This window comes from Macrotis lagotis, chromosome 6, assembly GCF_037893015.1.
Source record: "Macrotis lagotis isolate mMagLag1 chromosome 6, bilby.v1.9.chrom.fasta, whole genome shotgun sequence".
NCBI classification, from domain to species: Eukaryota; Metazoa; Chordata; class Mammalia; order Peramelemorphia; family Peramelidae; genus Macrotis; species Macrotis lagotis.
In genome coordinates, this window is record NC_133663.1 from 206,324,756 (window position 1) to 206,346,265 (window position 21,510).

The 21,510-nt window shown below is 34.5% G+C and overlaps 1 long non-coding RNA gene across 1 annotated transcript; it reads right to left on the reverse strand.

The window, feature by feature from the left end:
- Positions 1-876: 876 nt before the first annotated feature.
- On the reverse strand, positions 877-17,100 carry LOC141491987 (uncharacterized). Its single transcript, XR_012469827.1, has 6 exons — positions 16,937-17,100; positions 12,604-12,654; positions 11,394-11,475; positions 5,915-6,124; positions 3,830-3,879; positions 877-3,352 (listed from the first exon to the last, which is right to left on the reverse strand). It is a non-coding gene; the product is annotated as an uncharacterized LOC141491987 (long non-coding RNA).
- Positions 17,101-21,510: the final 4,410 nt, after the last annotated feature.

Below are 21,510 nucleotides of genomic sequence, written 5' to 3' on the forward strand. Positions count from 1 at the left end.
TGCCAGTATTTCCATTATACAGATGAGGAAGTTGAGGCAAACAAAGAGTCACATAACTAGTTTTTGAGACAAGATTGTAACTTAGGTCTTTCTGACTCTAGGTTCAATGCCCAATTTATTGGTCCACCAAGTAACTGTATATTCTAAGAATCCAGCTGCTCTTTGAAATTCTTGCATGTTCTAGATGACTACCTTTCTGGCAAAGATTCTGCTTGAGAAATCATTCTGGTGTTCACCATAAACACTTGGAAAATCTGTACTGTGTTCTCAATAACTGCATTTGGATCTCACACATTATGCTACTCTAACTTGGAATGTTATCCATTACTCAACATTTGGAAGTTTGTAAATAATTTACTAGCCAGTCTCTGGGTAGAAACATGAGAAGTAAACCTAGGCATATGTATACCAGGTGAAATTTCTAACATTCTTGAAAGTTGGCAGCCAGGATAGAGTAGACAATGGACCCCAAACTTTGGGATCTTAGAAATAAAGATAACCTGATCTAAAGAGATACCATAGCTGAAAGATATATCTTTCAACAGAGGAATGATGAGTTCACATCTTGAGGAAAGAAAGAGTATAAATAAAAGTAGACCCATGGATATGAAGTCCTTACCAAGTCTTATGAGGAGAATCACATGCAAAATTTACTGCTGCATTGTGGAATTTGGGAGTCATTCATTCTTTCTTCACCAAAGGAAAACAAATGGGGAGAAAGGGAGAAATGCCTTTTGGTCCCTAAATGCCCTGCATTCTTAGAGGAGGACATAATTACCTTATAAATCAGTAAGTCGAATTCAATCTCTACCAGTCTGTAAAGACCAACAATTAACTCAGAAGAAAAAGATATTTCCTGAAAGATATACAGTAAACCTTTACTTGAGAAAAGAATGACATTTTAATTTTCCTCCCTCTTCATTTGATATTTCTCCAAAAAGATTTGAAAATTCCTATGGATTCCACTTGACTTCTTTTTTCTTGGACATTTTTCCTGAGAATAGTTCTGGATTTCCAGTTTTTCTTCCAGATTACTGATGATGCTTATTGTGGCTTTAGTCAAGCCATGAGAACAGTAGAGATTCAAGGGGTTTAGGTTATGAATAGGATGATGAAGGAAAGATAGGTGAAAATTTTATGTGGCAGGGCAAATATCAGGAAATGTTCTCTGCTGGGGAGTTGGAGAACAAATTGAATGCCCATCCTTGAATTAGAACCAAGCACAGGTGTTGGTATAGCCAACAGTTGTACTATTGTTTGTCTGTTAATTTTATCACATGAGGGCAACCATGTGGAATCCAGGAAGGATAGAAAATAGAGGTGTGGTCCATTCTGAAAATGAGCACATTCCTTCATCCGCTTAAGAGAATTTTCTTTCGAATGTCATTTTTAATTTCTTCCTGAGGTATAGAACTGATGATGTTGCTAACAGTTCTCTTTTGTACATTACCACCCTCAATTATATATGGCCTAATATAATTAGAATACCATGAAAATTCTCTATTCTTTATTGCCTGGATCCGGTATCTAGGGTCTGATAAAGCCTTAATTTTTTTTGTCTGGATGTGGTAAGGTCTTAGAAAAATGGTCGGGATATGAATGACCTTGTGCAGAAGCAATGCAATCTCTTGGAGAATCTAAATGCTTACCAGTGGTGAGTGGATTTATTTGTCCATGTTCAAAACTCATTTGAGAGGTTTTTGGAGGTTTGGGCCATGTAAAATCTGTGGTCCAGTATTTGGGAGCCTGTGAAGATTTGATCCATTTTTTTAGGGCTGGAGATGTAACTTTTTGTTGCCCAAAGGAAGTGTGGCTTGTTGGTCAAAGTCTGAATAAGGAACAATGTGATTGTTGGGGTTCTGGGAAGGTGTGTCCCTGTGTTTGGTGCCTAAAGGAAATGTAATCCAATTTGTGGAGTTTGAAAGAAGTTTAATCCTCTGGTCAGGATTTAGAGTAGAACTTATCTGAATCTCAGAACATATTGAAATTTCATCCTGCTGTTTAGACTTTGGTTCATTTTTAATGCACTCATTAGTAGCTTGTATAAATTTGATTTTTTGGTTTAGTCCTGAATCAAAAATAAACCTGCAATGTAGAACCAATAGGTACTTCTACCTATTGTTGATCAGTATCCAAGGCATGGTGTTTAGGGACCAAAAGACATTTAGTCTTCTGGTCTGGTCCAAGTTCATCTTTACCTTCATAATTGGGGCCCAGAGAAACCTTAGTGCAATGTTTGGAGCCAAGAGAAAACTCAGCTTGATACTCTGGATCTGATAGAATTTTGGTACACATATGGTCAGAATTTGATAATGCTTTAGTCCCATGCACAGGACCTGGTATAAGTGAAACTTGGTAATCAGGGACTAAGTTTTTCTCAGTCTCAGGATCTTTAGATCCCAATGGATATGATACCAAATGTTTGGGATCTGGAATTTTGATCCACTGGTTGAAGTTTAGTCTACTTTTAACTGTGTCTTTGTCATCTGATCAGCATCTGTTAGAGGATTTGTCTTATTATTTTTGCTTGCTTCACAACTGACTTTAGGATTCAAGCAGAGCCATTGCTCTGTACCTTTGGGTCTGTGTTGGTGACTCAAGTTCTGTAATGATAATGGGGAGATTATATCCCTTTCACAGGACTTTTGAACCTGAGATATTTTAGATTGATGACTGTAGGATGGCAGTGGGTTAATTATGGCTTTCATCCAGTAGTCAAAGGTCAGAGAAGTTATAGTTTTTCCTCTCTGTCTGCCATCTACACAAGATGCAGCCTCATTCTAACAGTGAGGGGATGAAGAAATTGTAGGCCAAACATTAAAGTGTTGTACATTTTCAGCCCAGTAGTCAAATCCTTGGGGAATCCGAGGAAGATTCTCTGGATCCATCGAAGCCTTGTTCCAGAGGTCAGGGCTGAGTAGAGGAGTTATCCAGTTTTCTGACCATGGTAAATCTACACCACCAGGTGTCCTTGACATAGAATCAGGAAATGGTAAGGAAGGAATTGTACTTCTAGCCCAATGTTTAGAGCAGGATGACTGTGTGGCTAAAGGCTTGATAGTATTCTGATGATCAAGATGTGATAAGGGTATTGCCACTGTCTGATTCTCGATATGGGATAATTGCATAGTTGGGGCCTGGTGTTTGAAACATGATGAGGGTGTGGGTGTGTTCTTATGACCAGAAGGGGGCAACACCTTGATTTTGGTCTGGTTTTGATTTAGGCATGGCATCATCAAAGATTTGGACAGATGATCTTGTTCTTTTAAAGATACAGTCTGTTGTGAGGAACTTCTTAGCACATCCATCTTGGCCTAGTGATTAAGCTTTTTTTCATGGAGTTGGACTGAGGCTGTTGATAGAGAGATGATATGAATGAGGGTAAGGTAATATATATTCAAAGGTAAAAGAAAACTGTGTGAGGAGGATTTATGGAAAGAGCAACTGAAAAGTAAGAAGAAAGAACTGATACAAGAAATTTAAAACATTTTTGTTACAGTTTTCAAAGTATTTTTACTTATGTTAGTAGACTGGTTTGCCTCTTTATATCTTTTTTATATAAAGGAAACTGAAGTTCAGAAAAGATAAGTGAATGCTCCAGGGTCAGATGGTTAGTTAATATGTGGCAGAATTAGTACCAGAACTTTGATCTGCTCTGCTCATGATTCCACCAGATCTCTTTTTGCCACAGTCTTTGAAAGTTACTAACTTTCAAAGTGTCAGAGGAGCCAAAAATAAATAAATACATAAATAAAGAAGATGGGTCCATAAGAAGAATAGGAACTGATCAAGAAAATGTGTAATGAGTACCAAATATTAAAGTTCTCACCATTTGGTAAAATCTTCTGTCTTCTTCTCATTGTGCTGTTGGATTTTTCCCTTGAGAAAATATTTTTTAAAAATTTTTTAGAATATTTTTAAAATAAAAAACAGCCCTCCAACATATAAAATTTAATACACTATTCCTTATACCTAGTTGCCCTAAGCCCAAATAACTTTTTAAAACTGTTTCCATGCTCTTATTTCTCTTCTTGATAATATATTTTGTGAATATCCTCTTTTTCCCAAAAATGAGAAAAAAAGATAAAGCTGGTCAGTGGCTTTCTACCCATCCTGTTTTCAATCTTAATCATCCTGGAAGGGATCCTAGAGATTATCAAAATCATACTCTTTGCTAGATAGATAAGGAAAGATCCCAAAAGGTGAAATGACTTGCCCAAAATCTCATCAATCATCAATGACTAAGGCCTAAATATACAGAGTCTACATGATTCCCAGTAAATTCCTTTTTTCAGGGCCAAAGTTTTCAGGGAAACCAATGTCCTCCTTTATTCTTCAGCTTCTAGTGCTTCTGATTTCTGAAACCTTTTCCTATGTAACTCAGTCCTTTATCCCTTTTCTCCTTCCATTTCTCACCACACTAAGAAAATGTCTGCCATATTTGCCCCTGCCAATTTCTATGAGACTAATCTCTTTACTCCTTACCTACTTCTTTTTCTAAAATCCATTTACCAATGAGAATTTTATTTAAATACAATTCAGGAAATTGGACTAATTTTGTTCCAAGTGTATTGATAAGTACAAATTTCCTTAATATTCTTCCCCTCTAACTCCCAACTAATGCGATCCCAGTACAAAAAAAAAAGGGAGGCATTTTTTAATTATTATTATTTTTTATAAATAATATGCAATTGAGAAAAAAATCCAAGTACTCCTCTCCAAAATTCTCTATACCTGAGATGCAAAAAAAAAATGATGTTCTTTAGACATTTATTAGGACTAAGTCTCTAGTTGCCTACCCCAGACAAATTATCTATGGTCACCTTGAAATCACAGAACAATAACTTTTCATTTAGTTCATTCAGTTTCTTCACCTATCTATAAACTGCCAGTAAATACAGGGTCTGATTTAGAGAAGGTCTTACTTGAATATAGAGAAAAAATAGAGGCCAGCACTGAAAACAAAACACAATAAAGACTCAGTACCAACATCAGTCGGAAGAACACTGGGCAGGAAATGATTTCTTGCTCGAGCACCATCTTGCAATTTAACTTTTAGCTTTTTGACTATGAGGGCAAGTAATGCTTATTGGAATTTTAACAACATACCACTTACCACCACAATCATCACTATTTCTATTATTTCTGCTTTGACTCTGGATACCACAGGAGTTAGTAAATGTTAATGTTGCTGCTGCTGCTACCGCTGCTATTACTACTGCTACTACTTGCAGCAGCTGCTGCTACTGCTACCACTACCACTTCTACCACAACTACTACTACTATGACTACTATTTTTTTCCTACTGTTATTATTACTCCTGCTGCTGTGGTAAAAACTATTGCTACATTCCATATTTTTTACTTCAGGCTTTCTAAAAATTTTGCATATTTTATCTCATTAGAATTCCACAATAACTTTGCTAATCAATCTTCACCATAAAGGAATCAAAAATTCTGATATGGAGGCATATTAATTATCTCAGTATGGGATAGGTATGTAAACCACGTGTGATTTCTAATTCTAGAAGATATTTGCCTGTATCTTTCAATGAATCCTTCCTAGTGAATTCGTCCAAAGCTCTGGAGGCATTTCTATGGTTCTTTTTTTTTATTTTTAGGGGGTTTTTTGCAAGGCAAATGGTGTTAAGTGGCTTGCCCAAGGCCACACAGCTAGGTAATTATTAAGTGTCTGAGTCTGGATTTGAACCCAGGTACACCTGACTCCAGGGCTGGTGCTTTATCCACTGCCCCACCTAGCCACCCCTAGTTCTTTTAATATATACTTTTATTCATTCTTTTATAGACCCCTTTTAGTCATACAGGTCATTAACTTTGAATTTCATTCCACTTCTCATGCAAAAATCATTAGTGATCACTTGCCAAAGCTTACTATATATTAGGTGTCAACCTACCATTCTTCTCTGCATTGTCCTTAGGGTTACTTGTAATTTTTATTCTTCCAGTTCACAGCCATTTACCAGAGAGAATATGGGTGTTAAAATGATGGGTTTCAGTGGCACTGAGCAGTCAGTGATCATTGAAAGTACAGAGCAATTTTCCAGATGTGATTCTCATTGATCTCCTTTCTCAACTCTAAATCCATCATTTTCCATCTATAGCACCTGCCCAAGATAGATATGAATATATTTATGATAGATAAGACAGACAGAAAAATAAACTTCAGTTAATGAGTTTTTCCATTTCTAGACTACATAGTTTGGACATAGGTTCACTAGTCAGTGAAATCAAGTACAGTAAGTAATTCATCTATTAATTGGATCCTAGCCCAAGTATGTATGCAGAACCTAGAAGAAAACAAGGAAACTTCCAAATGGATCTGCCTTTGCTGAAACTATTAAAATCAGGTAGACCCAAAACTCCCTCCCTCAAAGAAATTCAATGAATGCCCTTTTGCATCAATGCAACAGTGAACTGTATTCTGTTTTGTTTTAATTTCAACTCTTTTGAGAGTGATTTCTATTAAGTCATTGAGACTGACTGTGCCAATTCAAAAGTCAATAATTATATTAATGTACATATTTTAAAATATGGGGTTATTCCTGTGGAAATATAACTTAAAGTAATTTTGTTCCTAAAAAGTTGGTGACAAAGTAGGGCAAAGGCACCAATGAGATAAAAATTAATGATAATTTAATAATAATAATAATACTTTTTATTTTGCATAAAACTTAATGGTTTTCAAAACACAAAATGTAGCATGGTTAGGTTCATATTTCAATTTTAAAAATTAACTTACTGGATATAGCTAGCAAGATAGTGGATTAAGAGGTTGAATTTCAGCCTTATTACATCAAAATAAAATGAAATACACCAAATGAAAAATTATAAGAAAAAAAATTTCAGTGTTCTATTACTTATAGCATAAAATATAAAAAATTAAATCTTCTACAGTTCTATTTTCCACCAAACATTTTCTATTCTTATTTTATATCACTCACCATTACACTCTGTTCCAGTAAAAGTGATCTGGCAACTGTTCCTTAAGAACAACATTCTCTCTCCTTCATGTATGGAATGTTGTTCATCCTCACCTTCATTTCTCAGAATCTCTAATTTCCTACAAAACACAGCTCATAAACTCTCCTCCCCAAGTCTTTCCAGATCTCTCCAAATTTTAGTATTCTTTTCTTAAAATTAATTTGAATTGGGGGCCGCTAGGTGGCGTAGTGGATAAAGCACCAGCCCTGGAGTCAGGAGTATCTGGGTTCAAATCCAGTCTCAGACACTTAATAATTACCTAGCTGTGTGGCCTTGGGCAAGCCACTTAACCCCGTTTGCCTTGCAAAAACCTAAAAAAATTAACTTGAATTAATTTGTATCTATTTTGTGTTGACTTGTGTTGTAAGTCCCTAGAAAAATGCATACTCCTTGGGAGAAAGGATTTTTTTTCTTGGTATCATTGCCTAGTACTAAAAATTTCTTGAAATGAATTAGAAACATAATAGATCAAAAATGAAGAACAGGAGCAATTTATTATTTATGAGATGATTTCAAAAAGCCGAAATTAAATTATAAATAAATCATCTGGTATCAGGAGTAAGAAATCAAAAATACTTTATTTTTAAAGACATAAGTACAATGATATAACATCATTATTAAATACATACATACACAAATAGCACTACTAAGTATTTAAGAGAAAACTATCAAATTCCAAAAAGGCATAATTATATAATATTATGAAATTGACATTTATCTTTTCTAACTAAATAATTTTTAAAAAAGATAAATAATAGGGAGAATATTGGACAATTATTCTTAGCAACTTCTTTTTTGTAGAATATGAAATAAGTTTAAAACAACCCTCAGAGGAGAAAAAATAGATTTCTGAAAACATGTATATCAACAAATGGAAAGAAATAAAAGAAGCATTTAAAATGCATTTTAAAAGGACACTAGAAAATAAAGAAAATAACCCCTAAAAAAAGAAATTCAGAAATTAATGTATAAACTGAAAAAGTAAGAAATTTACAATACAAAAAGTTATATTTTGTAAGACTAACAAAGTTTAAATACCAATAACTAAAGTTTTGTAAAGCATAATGAATTTTAAAGAAATATATGATTATGTACAAATTATAAAATGCTCAAAATATCAAATAGGAAATGCAAACAGTAAAAAAAAAATCTGATGATATAAAAAAGAAATTAAAGAAGTCATAATTAAAATACCAGAAAAGGAGAATGGAAGAGTTCTGGTAGAAAGGAGTTTGTACTGTAAGTAAAATACTTAAAAAGCAATTGATGTGTATCCCATAAAAGTTATTCTAAATAACAGAGAAATAAGGTTATTATGTCAAACTATTTTTGAGGCAAATATAACAATCTAAACAAGTATAATGCAGAGAAGACAATAATAGAATTATTTCCTGAATCATATTGACTTAAATATTTTCAATGAAATCTTAGGAAAGAGATAGCATCTATATTTTTAAAATTCACCAATGTATTAATGATTAGCAATATAACTAGTATAATTAATTTATACATGTTGTTGCTTGCCCTTCTTTCTCAAAGTGGACCATGACATCAGGGATGTGATGCTATGACATGCAAGTGAATTCACTTAATAAAAATGATATTGTATATGCACACACATATAAGTATATGTACACATATGTTTTTCTGGACTTGAGGTTTCATTGATATAGAGAATTCATGGAGAGAAAACAACACAATTTTTTCCTCTAGTTTTTATATTTGAGAGTTTCCTGGGGTCAATTATATCTTAAATGATATAAGTGTGTTATATAATTGTGTTGCACAGTTGTTATTTAGTCATCATTCAATACTCTTTGACTCTTCATGACTCCATTTGGAGTTTTCTTGGCAAAGATAAGAGAATGGTTTGTTATTCTCTTCTCCAGATAATTTTACAGATGAGTAACTGAGGCAAACAGGGTTAAGCAAATTTGTCAGGGTCATAAAGACAGCTAAGAGCATGAGGCTGGATTTGAACTCAGGAAGTCTTCCTGATTGTGAAACCAGCTCTCTAACCGATACACAATACTACCTCTCATGTTTAATCATATAAACTACAACAATTATATAATATATCAATGAATCAGGGAAACTCTAACAAAAGCACATGCACAGAAAGGCTCTCCTTTAACAAAATCAACTATAATAAAGAACCATTATCATATGTGACATGAAACTGGAAACAGTTCCTACATGCACATGAGTAAAACAAGAAATGCTACATAAAGAAATAAAAGTGAGGGGAAGAGTTAGGGGGAGAGAAAGAGAGAGAGAGAGAGAGAGAGAGAGAGAGAGAGAGAGAGACTTGGAAACCTAGTCAATTAATTAAAATGATTGATAGTTTTACTATTGTAGTAGGATGATGAGCAAGTCGCAAAGGGAGTTTCCTTAACCCTGGCATGATTTCCCTGATCTCCATCACTGAAGAAGCGTTATCATTTACCCCACTGGGGAACCAATATTGCATTTTTTAATTACATAGATCAGGTAACTGAGGACTTATATTTGATTTCTGACTGGGGTCATAGGGTGTGGCAGATCTTGATTTTCCTCACACACACCTCCAGCCATAAATCCAATCTATCAAGCCCATTTCCTTTATCTTCTCCTTTGTAGAGCCTCATCTGTGAACTGGTTGGAGGAAGGGGGATTTATCTTTATATTACATCTGTATAATTCTCCATTTCAGCTACCTAAAAGGAGCATATTCGTTCTAAAGACTCTAACACTTTTAGTTGACAATGTAAAAGGTCCTCAGAGATCTCTCAGACTTACAGAAATGCAAAGCAATAAGATGATTTGCCCCCAATAGCAGGAAATGATTATACTAATCTGTTGTTTGATAAATCCAAAGAGTCCAGCAATTAGGATAAAAACTCTCTTTTTGATAAAGACTTAGGGAAAATTGGAAGTTAGTATGGCAGAAACTTGAATTAGATCAATACCTCACATCCTATACCAAGATAAGATCAAAATGGATACAGGATTCAGACATAAAAAAAAATATTATAAGCAAACTAGGAGATTAAAGAATAGTTTATCAGATCTATGGAAAGGGAAGCAGTTTATGACCAAGGAAGAGATGGAGAACATCATTAAAAACAAAGTAGATAATTTCAATTACATTTAATTAAAAAGCTTTTGCACAGACAAAACCTATGTAACCAAGATCAAAAGAAATGTAGTAAATTGGCAAACAATTTTTACAACTAGTATTTCTGACAAAGGTCTCATTTCTAAAATATACAGAGAACTGAGTCAAATTTTTAAACAAAATAAGCCATTCTCCAATTGACAGATGGTTAAAAGATATGTAAAGACAATTTACAGATGAGGAAACCAAAGTGATCCATAGTCATATGAAAAATTGCCCTAAATCACTAATGATTAGAGAAATGAAAATTAAAGCATTTCTCAGGTACCACCTCACACCTCTCAGACTGGCCAATATGACCAGAAGGGATATGGGAAATCTGGGACTCTAATACATTGTTGGTGGAGCTGTGAACTCATTCAATCTTTCTGGAGAGTAATTTGGAATTACACTCAAAGGGTAACAAAAATGTGTATACCCTTTGATCCAGCAATACCACTACTGAGTCTATACCCTGAAAAGATGAAGAAAAAGAGTAAAAACTTCACTTATACAAAAATGTTCATAGCAGCCCTGTTTGTGGTGGCAAAGAATTGGAAATCAAGTGAATGTCCATCAACCGGGGAATGACTTAATGTGATATATATATATATATATATATATATATATATATATATATATATATATATATGTTTGTGTGTGTGTGTGTGTGTGTGTGTGTGTGTGATGGAACCCTGTTGTTCTATTAGAAATCAGGAGGGATGGGAATTCAGGGAAGCATGGAAGGATTTGCATGAACTGATGCCAAGTGAGATGAGCAGAACCAGAAGAACATTGTACACCCTAACAGCAACATGGGGGTAATTATAAACCTTGGTAGACTTGCTCATTCCATCAGTGCAACAATTGGGGACAATTTTGGGGTCTCTGAGATGGAGAATACCATCTGTATCCAGAGAAAGAATTGTAGAGTTTGAACAAAGACCAAAGACTATTACTTTCAGTTTAGGGGGGAAAAACTGTTATCTTATTATGTAATTTTGCCATCTCTTATATTTTATTTCTTCCTTAAGGGTATGATTTCTCTCTCATCACATTCAACTTAAATAAATGTATACCATGGAAGCAATGTAAAGACTAACAGACTGCCTTCTATGGAGGGTTGGGGGAGGAAACTGAGATGGGGGGGATTGTAAAATTTAAAATAAATTAATTTTTTAAAAAAAGATTATTTGATCCAGAATTATCACAAGCCATTACTTCAAGGACTACTTAGGTTTCTATTTGAATTTCACCTGCAACCACTTTAACTTCCTGAGTCCAACCAACCACAGCTTCCACAGGTAGATTCTATATAATTCTGTTCTTCTTCAGCTTCTGAATAAAGATAATAAAAATAAATAAATGATAGATAAATAAATAAATAATAAATAATCACATAACCCCAATCTTTTCAACTTGGTCCTTTGCAAACATTTGTTATACCACCTCAACTGGGTCCTCAGTGGAGCTAGGCAACTCAAGCTGTTGTTCATGCTTTGTTTTTGAAGAAAACCAGTGACATCAAGATAGTGGGGTCAGGTACAGTGTGTTTGACTATGGTGGATCAGTCTAATATGAGTTCAGAAAGCTTAATCACAAATTGGGCCCAAGTAGTCCATTAGCACCCTTGGAATGGAGACTTCTCTGGATTTATGCATCTCATATATCCTTTGTACTACTGCAATTCTGTTTTGCTCTTAAGTGCAGTGCCTTTCATTAATGTGGATGTGCCATGCTAGGTTGTCCAGTGGCAGGGTCTCCTATATTTCACAACCAAAACTAAAATTTTCAGAGAGACCTTGAGAGTGTCTATGCATTACTTCTTCTGACCACCCTGTGAGCACTTGCATTGTGTGAATTCTCTATAAAATAATTTTGAAGGTAAGGATGTATTTGCCATTGAGGCTATATGGTCAGCCCACCAAAATTGCTTTCCCTATAGGACAGTTTGAATGTTTGGCAGTTCAGTTTAAGAGAGGACATCAACAATTCAAATGGAAGTGATTCAATTTTCTGGCATGAAATTGGTAGACTGTCCCAAGTCAGCACAATAGCTATGTAGACTTCAGTTTGGTCTGCAGCCAATAGCTCTTCTCTCCCACACTTTTTTTTAGTCTCCTAAACATTGAGTTAACTCTAACAATGCATATATTAACCTCATCATCTGTGTGTACATCCCTAGAAAGTATACTTCCACACTTATCTACAGTATTCACAAGTTCTCCAGTTACTACATCCAATGTTCTACATAAGGAGAGTGTAGTACTGGCTGGTGGAGTACTTCTGTTTTCTTGGTTTTATTTTTAGGTCATAATTAGCACAAATGATAAATAGTCCATCCATGCTCTGTTGTATCTCAGTGTCAGAGGCTACACTGAATACACAACCATCTGCAACAAAAAGTCATGCACCAACTGTCTATTTTGGTCTTAGCTTGCAAACTTTACAGATTAAACTGTTTACCATTAGTGCAGTAGTTGATCTGGATGCTATTTTCATCCTTGTTGAAGGAATCTATAAACACAGTAGAAAACAGCTTGTTAAAAAAACATGGAAGCAAACATATATCTCTGCATTACTTTATTGGTGACTGGGAAAACATGGGAGCATTGCCCTTCATCTAGAATTAATGCAAACATATTGAACTTCTCCAGGAATTCAAAGTTTGCCTTGTTCTTCAACAAACCCTCATGACTGACAGTATCGAGGTCTTGCTCAGGTCAATGAATGCTCTTGGCATTTTTACTGGAGATTTCAGGGCAGTAATAACCATGTCAATCATTCTTCAGCTCTTTCTGGTAACCCTAGCTCTTAGACAGGATGACCATCTTCCAGATGAAGCATCAGTATATTAAGGACTTTGGCAAAAATCTCGCTAGCAGTGACTAAAAGAAAGGTCCCCCGGGATTGTCCCAGGACAACCTTTTTACTTTTTCTATATATATGGACAATAGAGGCATATTTAACTATAATACAGAAGATTTTGCTCAGCTTGTGTTGGAGCAGTATCCCCAACCTTGTATATATCTGTTGAAGCTCCGTTAACTCACTTTACACAACTCTTCCAAACTTGCTCATTCCTTCTCAAGCCTCCCATAGCAACTCCTAGTACTATTTTTTTCAGTTGAGAACCCTGCCAAAAATTTAAAGAAAAAAATGAGTCATTCATCATGACTCTCTTCTTCCCTCTTCCTTTATATCATTTAGATGCCTTCTGCCATTATCTCCTTCCTCATCCTTGTTTCACATGATGAAGTGACCTTACTTCTTACCAAGGTTAACTAACTCTTCTTTAAGTGATTCCATTATTCCAAATATTCCAGCAGATTACTACTTTTGTCATTCCTTCTCTTTCACTTATTTTCAATCTCTTTCTCTACTCATTCCCTGTAGTCTACAACATACCTATATTTCAGCTGTCTTGGAAAAAGCTTTCATCTTCAGCTCTTTATCACTAACTCCTCAAAAAGACTAACTACAATAGGGGCCTCCACTGTCTTCTCATTCACTACTTAATCCCAGTTCACTTGGACTTTATCATTTCATAGAAACTACTCTAAAGTCACTAATAATCTCAAAATTGCCAATCCAAGATTTTTCTCAATCTATATCCTTTTTGTTTGTTTGTTTGGGGGGCAGTTATTTTAAGTGACTTGCCCATGGTCACATAAAAACTTGGGTCCTCCTGACACCCAGGTCTCTGCTCTAGCTACTGCATCACCTCTGCAGCTTTTGACACTGCTGATCTCTCTCTTCTCTTTATGTTTTTGTGACACCATTCTTTTCTGGTTTTCCTTCTACATATCTGAATATTCCTTCTCTGTTTCCTTTTCTGGCTCCTCTTTCAGATCATTCCCATAACCATAGATGTCCCTCAGGATTCTGTCCTGAACCTTTATCTCTTCTCCCTCCATAGTTTACACTTCATGATCTTAGCAGCTTTCATGGATTTAATTATTATCTCTTTTCTGTTCATTCTTAATCTACCTATCCTGCCCCAATTACTCTATTGACTTCTAATATCATGTTTCTAATTATCTTTTAGAAATCTCAAATTGGATGATCAGTAGATTTTTTTTCATTTCAATATGTCCAAAAACCAAACTCCCTAAACCATCCCCACTTCCTACCTTCCCTACTATTGTAAAAGACATCATCTTTCCAGACCCACAATTTAAGAGTCATCCTTGACTTCTCACTGTCTCATCCTCCATATGTTCATGGGAACTATTTGTAAATAATCTGTGATAGAACTTTCTGGTTTTATATTGGTCTGCTCAGTCACAGTCAGATGCCTATATCTCAATTCCAATAAAGTGATGTCATTTTGGTCCTCTTCAAGAACAAAGAACAGCAACCAACCAACCAATCAGCCATTCCAAGTATCCAATGGACAGATAAGATTTATTGATTTCCTCTTTGCAAAATCTCTTGAACTGCCCTTGTTCCTTTACCCTGCTACCAATCTAGTGTAGGCCCTCAGCACCTCCCATTCTGATTATTGCCATAGCCTCTTGGTAGATCTGCTTGCCTTAAGTCTCTCTTCATTTCACTTCAACCCATCTTCCATTTTCCTAAATCATAAGTCTTCCTGCCCATTAAACAAATCCCTATTGTCTTCAAGATCAAATGCAAAAATGTTCTTTTTGACTATCAAAGCCCTTTATAACCTCTCCCCCATCTTAACTTTCCAATCTTCTTATAACTTTCTCCAACACCTATTCAGTTTTAGTAACACTGACCTCCTGGCTTTTCCACAAGTAGACACTGCAACTTTAGCTCTGGGCATTCTACAAGGCTGCCCAATCTAGCTCTTAACCTTCCTGGCTTCCCTTAATTTCCAATTGAAATCCTGGCTTCTACAGAAAGCTTTCCTCATCCCCTCTTAATTCTAATGCCTTACTCTTGCTATTTCCTATTTATCCTGTTTATTATAACATATTTTGTATAAATTTGTTAAATGTTGTCTCCCCCATTAGATTGTAAACCCTTGAAAGTAAGGACTGTTTTTTCCTTCTGTTAATCCTCAGAACTTGACACAAAGTCTGTTATATAATAGAAGTTTAATAAATAGTTACTATTGAATGATTGGTTCCTGAAAGGTGAAAGTTCTGTCTGCAGTTAAATTTCAGTCAACTTTTTGAGTGCCTCATTTCATTCCTATATGGAATCTAAATTGAGGGTGCTTATGACAAAGTCACATCTTAAACAATTCCTTTATTAAATTGAAGAACAAACATTTTACCATATACATCATCCACAATTCTAGAGAGAAAATAAAAAGAAGAAATAGAGAAATACCTTTCAAAAATAACTAGAAAAAGCATAAAATATTTGGAAGGTGACCTACCAAAATACTCAGAACTTATATAAATAGAACTACAAAAGGCTATTAAAATAAAGCAAGAATTAAATAATTAGAAAAAAATTGTTTATATTGGGCAACACCAATATATTCTAAAACAATAAAGAATGACAATACTACTTTTATTAAAATAAATTTAATACTATATCAGTAATTCTACCAAGAGGTTGTTTAAAAAGATTAAACAAAACAATAACAAAATTAATTCAGATGCACAAAATTCTAGAATCTCAAGGGAAATAGGTGAAGATGAAAAACAGCATCAAAGGAGCAGCTCATTACTGGATTATTATATAATATGATATTAATTCTCACTATCATTTAAGGATAATCAGAATATAAATTTATCAGTAGAGCAGAATAAATAAACAAGGTCTAGTAAACAGTAACCTGGATTAAGATAATCTAAGGACACTAACTCCTAGATAAAGTATTACTTATTTGGTCAGCACTCTTAGAAAAACTGCAAAGTAATTTATTGACTCCATCCAACAAATATTTACAATTTCTGCCCTCAAGAAGCTCATGTTCTGTTGGAGAAATATAATACATATATTGAGATAAGGACCCTAGAACATTAGGTGGACTCCTTGTGATGACAGATATGAGCAGATGTAGACAAGAGTTACATGGGATCTGTAGTTATAAATGGATTGCCAGCTATATTTTTGTGGAAATGCCTGCATCAATGAGAACATAGATGCTTTTAAATATTTACAATTCTTAAAAATCCCCAAATCATATTATTTGCCTATATAAGGTTGACTCAGTGAAAGTATTCTTAAAAAAATAAAATTGCATTGGGCACTTATTTTACCAAAGTTCTAGAATTGATTATCATTAATGAACAAAAATTATAACTCCATTTTGTCTTGAGTGATTTTAAGCAATTATCCTAGCCCCCCAAAAGTGACACAGTTACAATTTGAGAAAATGAGACAATAAAATAATATATGAACACTTTTAAGGTGTTAGGTATATTTTTAAAATGATTAAATATTGCAAGTTGAAGGATACAAGTGATCAGATTCAAATGAAGAGCAGGAAGGGGAGAAAGGTACTATAATATGTTCTTCAGGAGATAAAGTCCTGAGTTTAGGAATTGGGATTATTTTCTTAAGAGGAAAGGAACTATTCTCCTGCATGGCAGATGAAGTTGAGCATAGCCACATTAGATTATATTAAGCATATATCTATCTTGGGTAGTCAAGCAAATGTATGTTTTCTACATATGATCATACCTATTAACATTTGTATAATTTTTTGCTTTTCTTTGTTACTTCCAAGTGTTTGCCACTGTATTATGTTCACATATAATTTCCAAGGTAGAGATAGTGCAGGAATTATGCTACCCACTTTTTAGATGAGACAAATAATATGGCTAACAAAATAAAGACCAGTAGAACCAGAAACTGCTAACTAGAAACTTACCTTCTATACTATTCTGTCTTTCAAGGGTCTTTATCTATCTGGGAATTAATCTTCCAAACACAAGTTAAGGATTATGGTCAGATTTTCGGATCTCTGAGAAGACAGAGGTAAGAACATATGTATATAAGAGAGGCACATAATCACATTGGAAGATAACAGTTGGTAGTTGGGTTCCATGACTGTTGGAGCCTGGAGAATGTTGTGGATTTTTTTTTCAGATTGGAAGAAGTAATAATATAAACAAAGTTGAGCTTTGGTCCTGCTTTATTGTATTTCCAGTACCAGATGATTCCTATGCCCATTCATTCAATAAGCATTCATTAAGAACACTTTCTGAGGATAATCATCATTATTGAAAGGGTTGTGGGAAATTTGGGACACTATTACATCATTAGTGGAGTTGTGAACTCATCCAACATTTCAGAAGAGAAATTTGGAACTACACCCAAAGGGCAACAAAAATGTGTGTACCCTTTGATCCAGCAATACCACTACTGGGTCTATACCCTGAAGAGATGAAGAAAAAGGGTAAAAACATCACTTGTACAAAAATATTCATAGCAGCCCTTTTTGTGGTGGCAAAGAATTGGAAATCAAGTAAATGTCCTTCAATTAGGGAATGGCTAGGAAAATTGTGGTATATGTATGTCATGGAACACTATTCTATTAGAAAACAGGAGGGATGGTAATTCAGGAAAGCCTGGAGGGATTTGCATGAACTGATGCTGAGTGAGCAAACCAAGAAAAACACTGTACACCCTAACAGCAACATGGGGACGATGATCAACCTCGATGGACTTGCTCATTCCATCAGTGCAACAGTCAGGGACGATTTGGGGCTGTCTCCAATACCATCTGTATTCAGAGAAAGAACTGTGGAGTTTGAACAAAGTCCAAGAACTATTTCCTTTACTTTAGAAAAAAACCTGATATCTTATTGTCTGATCTTGCTACCTCTTATACTTTATGTTTCTTCCTTAAGGATACAATTTCTCTCTCATCACACTCAATTTGGATCAATGTATAACATAGAAACAATGTAAAGACTGACAAATTTCCTTCTGTGGGGGGGGGAGTAAGATTAGGAGAAAAATTTTAAAACTCAAAATAAATAAAATCTTTAAAAAATAAAAAAGAGAGGGGCATCTAGGTAGTGCAGTGGATAGAGCACTGGCCCTTGAGTCAGGAGTACCTGAGTTCAAATTCGACCTCAGACACTTAATAATTACTGAGCTTTGTGGCCTTGGGCAAGCCACTTAACCCCATTTCCTTTCAAAAAACTAAAAATAAACAAATAAACAAATAAAAAAGAATAAATATAATTTAACAATAAAAAAGAACATTTTCTGTGCTAGAACTTTGAAATATATGACAAGGATGAGAAGGTTACATAAGAGAAGATCTACATAATTCCATAGTTATATGCAGAAGATTGAGAAAGTTGGGAGAAAAAGAGGTAGAGTTATTTTTTTTCTTTTTGTTAAAAATCATATGATAACTAAAATGTATAAAGAGTTTTACAATTTGAAAAGCATTTTACATACATTAATTTAATTCTTATAATGGCCCTATGAGGTAGGTTTTTGGTATTATTAGTTATTATTATTATAATTGGCACGATATAAAGCACTTTTACATTTTTTATCAAATTTGCTTTTGTCCTAATCTTAGAAATTTTTATTCTCCCTTCAGAGAAACAAATTACTGAAGCATCAAAATAAGGGTTGTTTCTGAAGTGTTGTTTTTATGTATATCCAAAAAATAACTAATATAATTTGATTATTTTTAAATCAGGAAGAGTGAAAGAATTAGAAGGAAGGTAGGAATTTATTTGGAAAAAAAATATTGACTGTATTATTCTCCAAAAGAAAAATTTCATGGATGGAATTGCACTAATAGTAAAAAGAATAGCATATAAAGGGAGTAGATAAGAAGTAGTTTTGAATGGATTAAAGAGTTTGTATTCTTTTTATAGTCATAGTACATTAGGTTCAAATGCTTCCAGTCCATAATTCCTCCTTGATTCATCCTTCCATCACTTATGGAACCTAGAGTATTTTCTTCCAATTTGAAAATACCTTCCACAATTTCATTTTCTAAGTCCTTCCTTATTAGAAAACAGCTATCTCCTTATTACCAAGTATCAGATGATTGTACTTTCAGTGAAGAAGGGGAAATGTGCATAGCAGAAACATCTTGCATAGGAGTAATCATAACGCTATCACTCTCATGATTCAAGGAAGGAAATTCATTGAGGCATGGGAACTGGATCACTGTGAATCTATACACACACACACACACACACACATATATTTAATGAGTTAAAAAGTATTCAGCAGAATTTCATAAGAGATCTCAAATTTTGTCATATTATTGAATGATTACATATTACACACCCCCAAACACATATTTATATTCTCTTCAATAAACCAGACTGCATAGTAATTTTTCAGTTATCTGTATTTTTCTTATATGTATTAAAGGTTCATTAATTTAATGAATATTTAATAAGTGCATCATAAGAAGATACTGTGAAGGTTACAAAGACAAAGAGCTTGTACATCCCTGAGGATCAATCTGCCTGACCCAGCTCAATAGAGAATCAGTTCAGGAACTGAGACACTGTGTTCTGCAAACAATAGACCATCCTATATTTGAGTTACAGTATAGCCACCTAGGAGTGATTTGAGAGAAAGTGAAATGTTTGCGGGAATCACATTAAGCCAGACTCAGTTCTTTTATATCTTCTCAGTAAATATCGCACAATTTTGTAAAAATTTGTTAACTTCAAGTTATGATATTGAAGAGATGGCTAAACAAATTAAAAATGGATAATAACAACCTGTTATAGTAATAAGTGATATTGGGCAAAATACACTACATGAGCATTTGCAAACTACAGTACTAGAGAAAGACATCCCCAACTCTGGAATTCTAAGAGAAAGTTTTTGGAAGAATACCACTGATATCAAGGGATGATAGTTTGTGTTATACATGAATTGGATTTGACTGAGGCAGAGTTGCAAAACTATGTCAGCCTTACTCTCTCTTCCAGAATCATTGAAGCCCAGGGATAAGACAAAAGTCTGGACAACTGAAGTTGGCCTGAGATGTTGAGATCCTTATTGACCAAGGTCTAAGCATTCCACAGCAGCTGCTTCAGTCACTTTCAAGGCTGCTGTAATAAATTGTTCCCATCTACTCATTCTCCTGGGGTAAGTTTTCAGGTGCTTAGGGCACACATCCTATGGTCTTGAAGTCTGATGGTAACCCTCAAAGTTTAGTCCATCTGACAAAGTGATTTTATTGGGACATGGTCACTAATCATGCTCCAATTTCTTGGAGTCACAGATGAGAATTGGGTGCACACCAACAATGGATGAGCATACATCCTAGCTGAACATCTCCCGCATAGTAGTCTTGTTCTGGAAACTTGATCTACTAGTCAAAGTATAGTTTGGGAAAGTAAGTTCAGAGCCTAAACATGCAACAGATGTTAAAAATATCATACTAATTGCTAATAGAGTACTGCATTTTTGAATTTTTTTGTATTTTCAAGGAGATTATTTGTTCCTAAATATATTTCAGAAATAACATATGAAATATTTTCAGAAGTTTTGTGCCATAAATACAAAGTACACAAAAAATGTGCTTGATACAACTGCATGTCTACTCTACCACTATATTGGTCCACAGTTCATCAGATGTGCCTGAATCAGTTTTGGTTGCTGTTACCCCAGAGCACTATGCTAATTAATGTTCTTAAATTTACACTGAATAAACAAACCAGTAACAATGACATCGGTTTTTATATAACATCCCAGTTCTTATGGTCCACTAATAGAATCCTCATCATCCTAATAAATTTAATAAAAAAAATTTTCCCATCATCTACCTGTTCACTTTGGGCTACTCTGATTTTAGCCATTCAGTATTTCTTCCTTGGTCCTTCACTAAATTTATCTGGCTTATATTCCAGTTTCTTAAAATCCTGTATGTAATTTGACTACTCTGAGGTAAATAACAATCTGGATAAGAAGTTGGTGCCTGGGAATAGGTTTTGATTTTCCAGAAAATTATTTAAATTATGTGAATAACAAATCCTTGGCCAAAGAAGATATATCCCTAACAAAAGCTGTTGAAGTTACATTTACCTGGTACCTTGCAAAAAAAATATCAAAATGAATATTATCTGACTAAGAAGAGAGGGGTGGAGAATTGAATAAATTTCTAACACATATTCATCAAGCTGGAAGAACAACATTAAGACATCCACAAGAGGAGGTAGCTAGGTGGTGCAGTGGATAAGAGCACTGGCCCTGGAGTCAGGAGTACCTGAGTTCAAATCCAGCCTCAGACACTTAATAATTACTTAGCTGTGTGGCCTTGGGCAAGCCACTTAACCCCATTGCCTTGCAAAAAAAAAAAAAAACACATCCACAAGAAAAAAAATTCTCTGGTACTTAGTACAATCCCTAGATTGATAATAAATTATCAAATGATTAAATCCAAGAAATGAGCTGGTGGCATAAAATGTATAAATTTTAAGAAACTAGTTAGATGAACTAAAGATC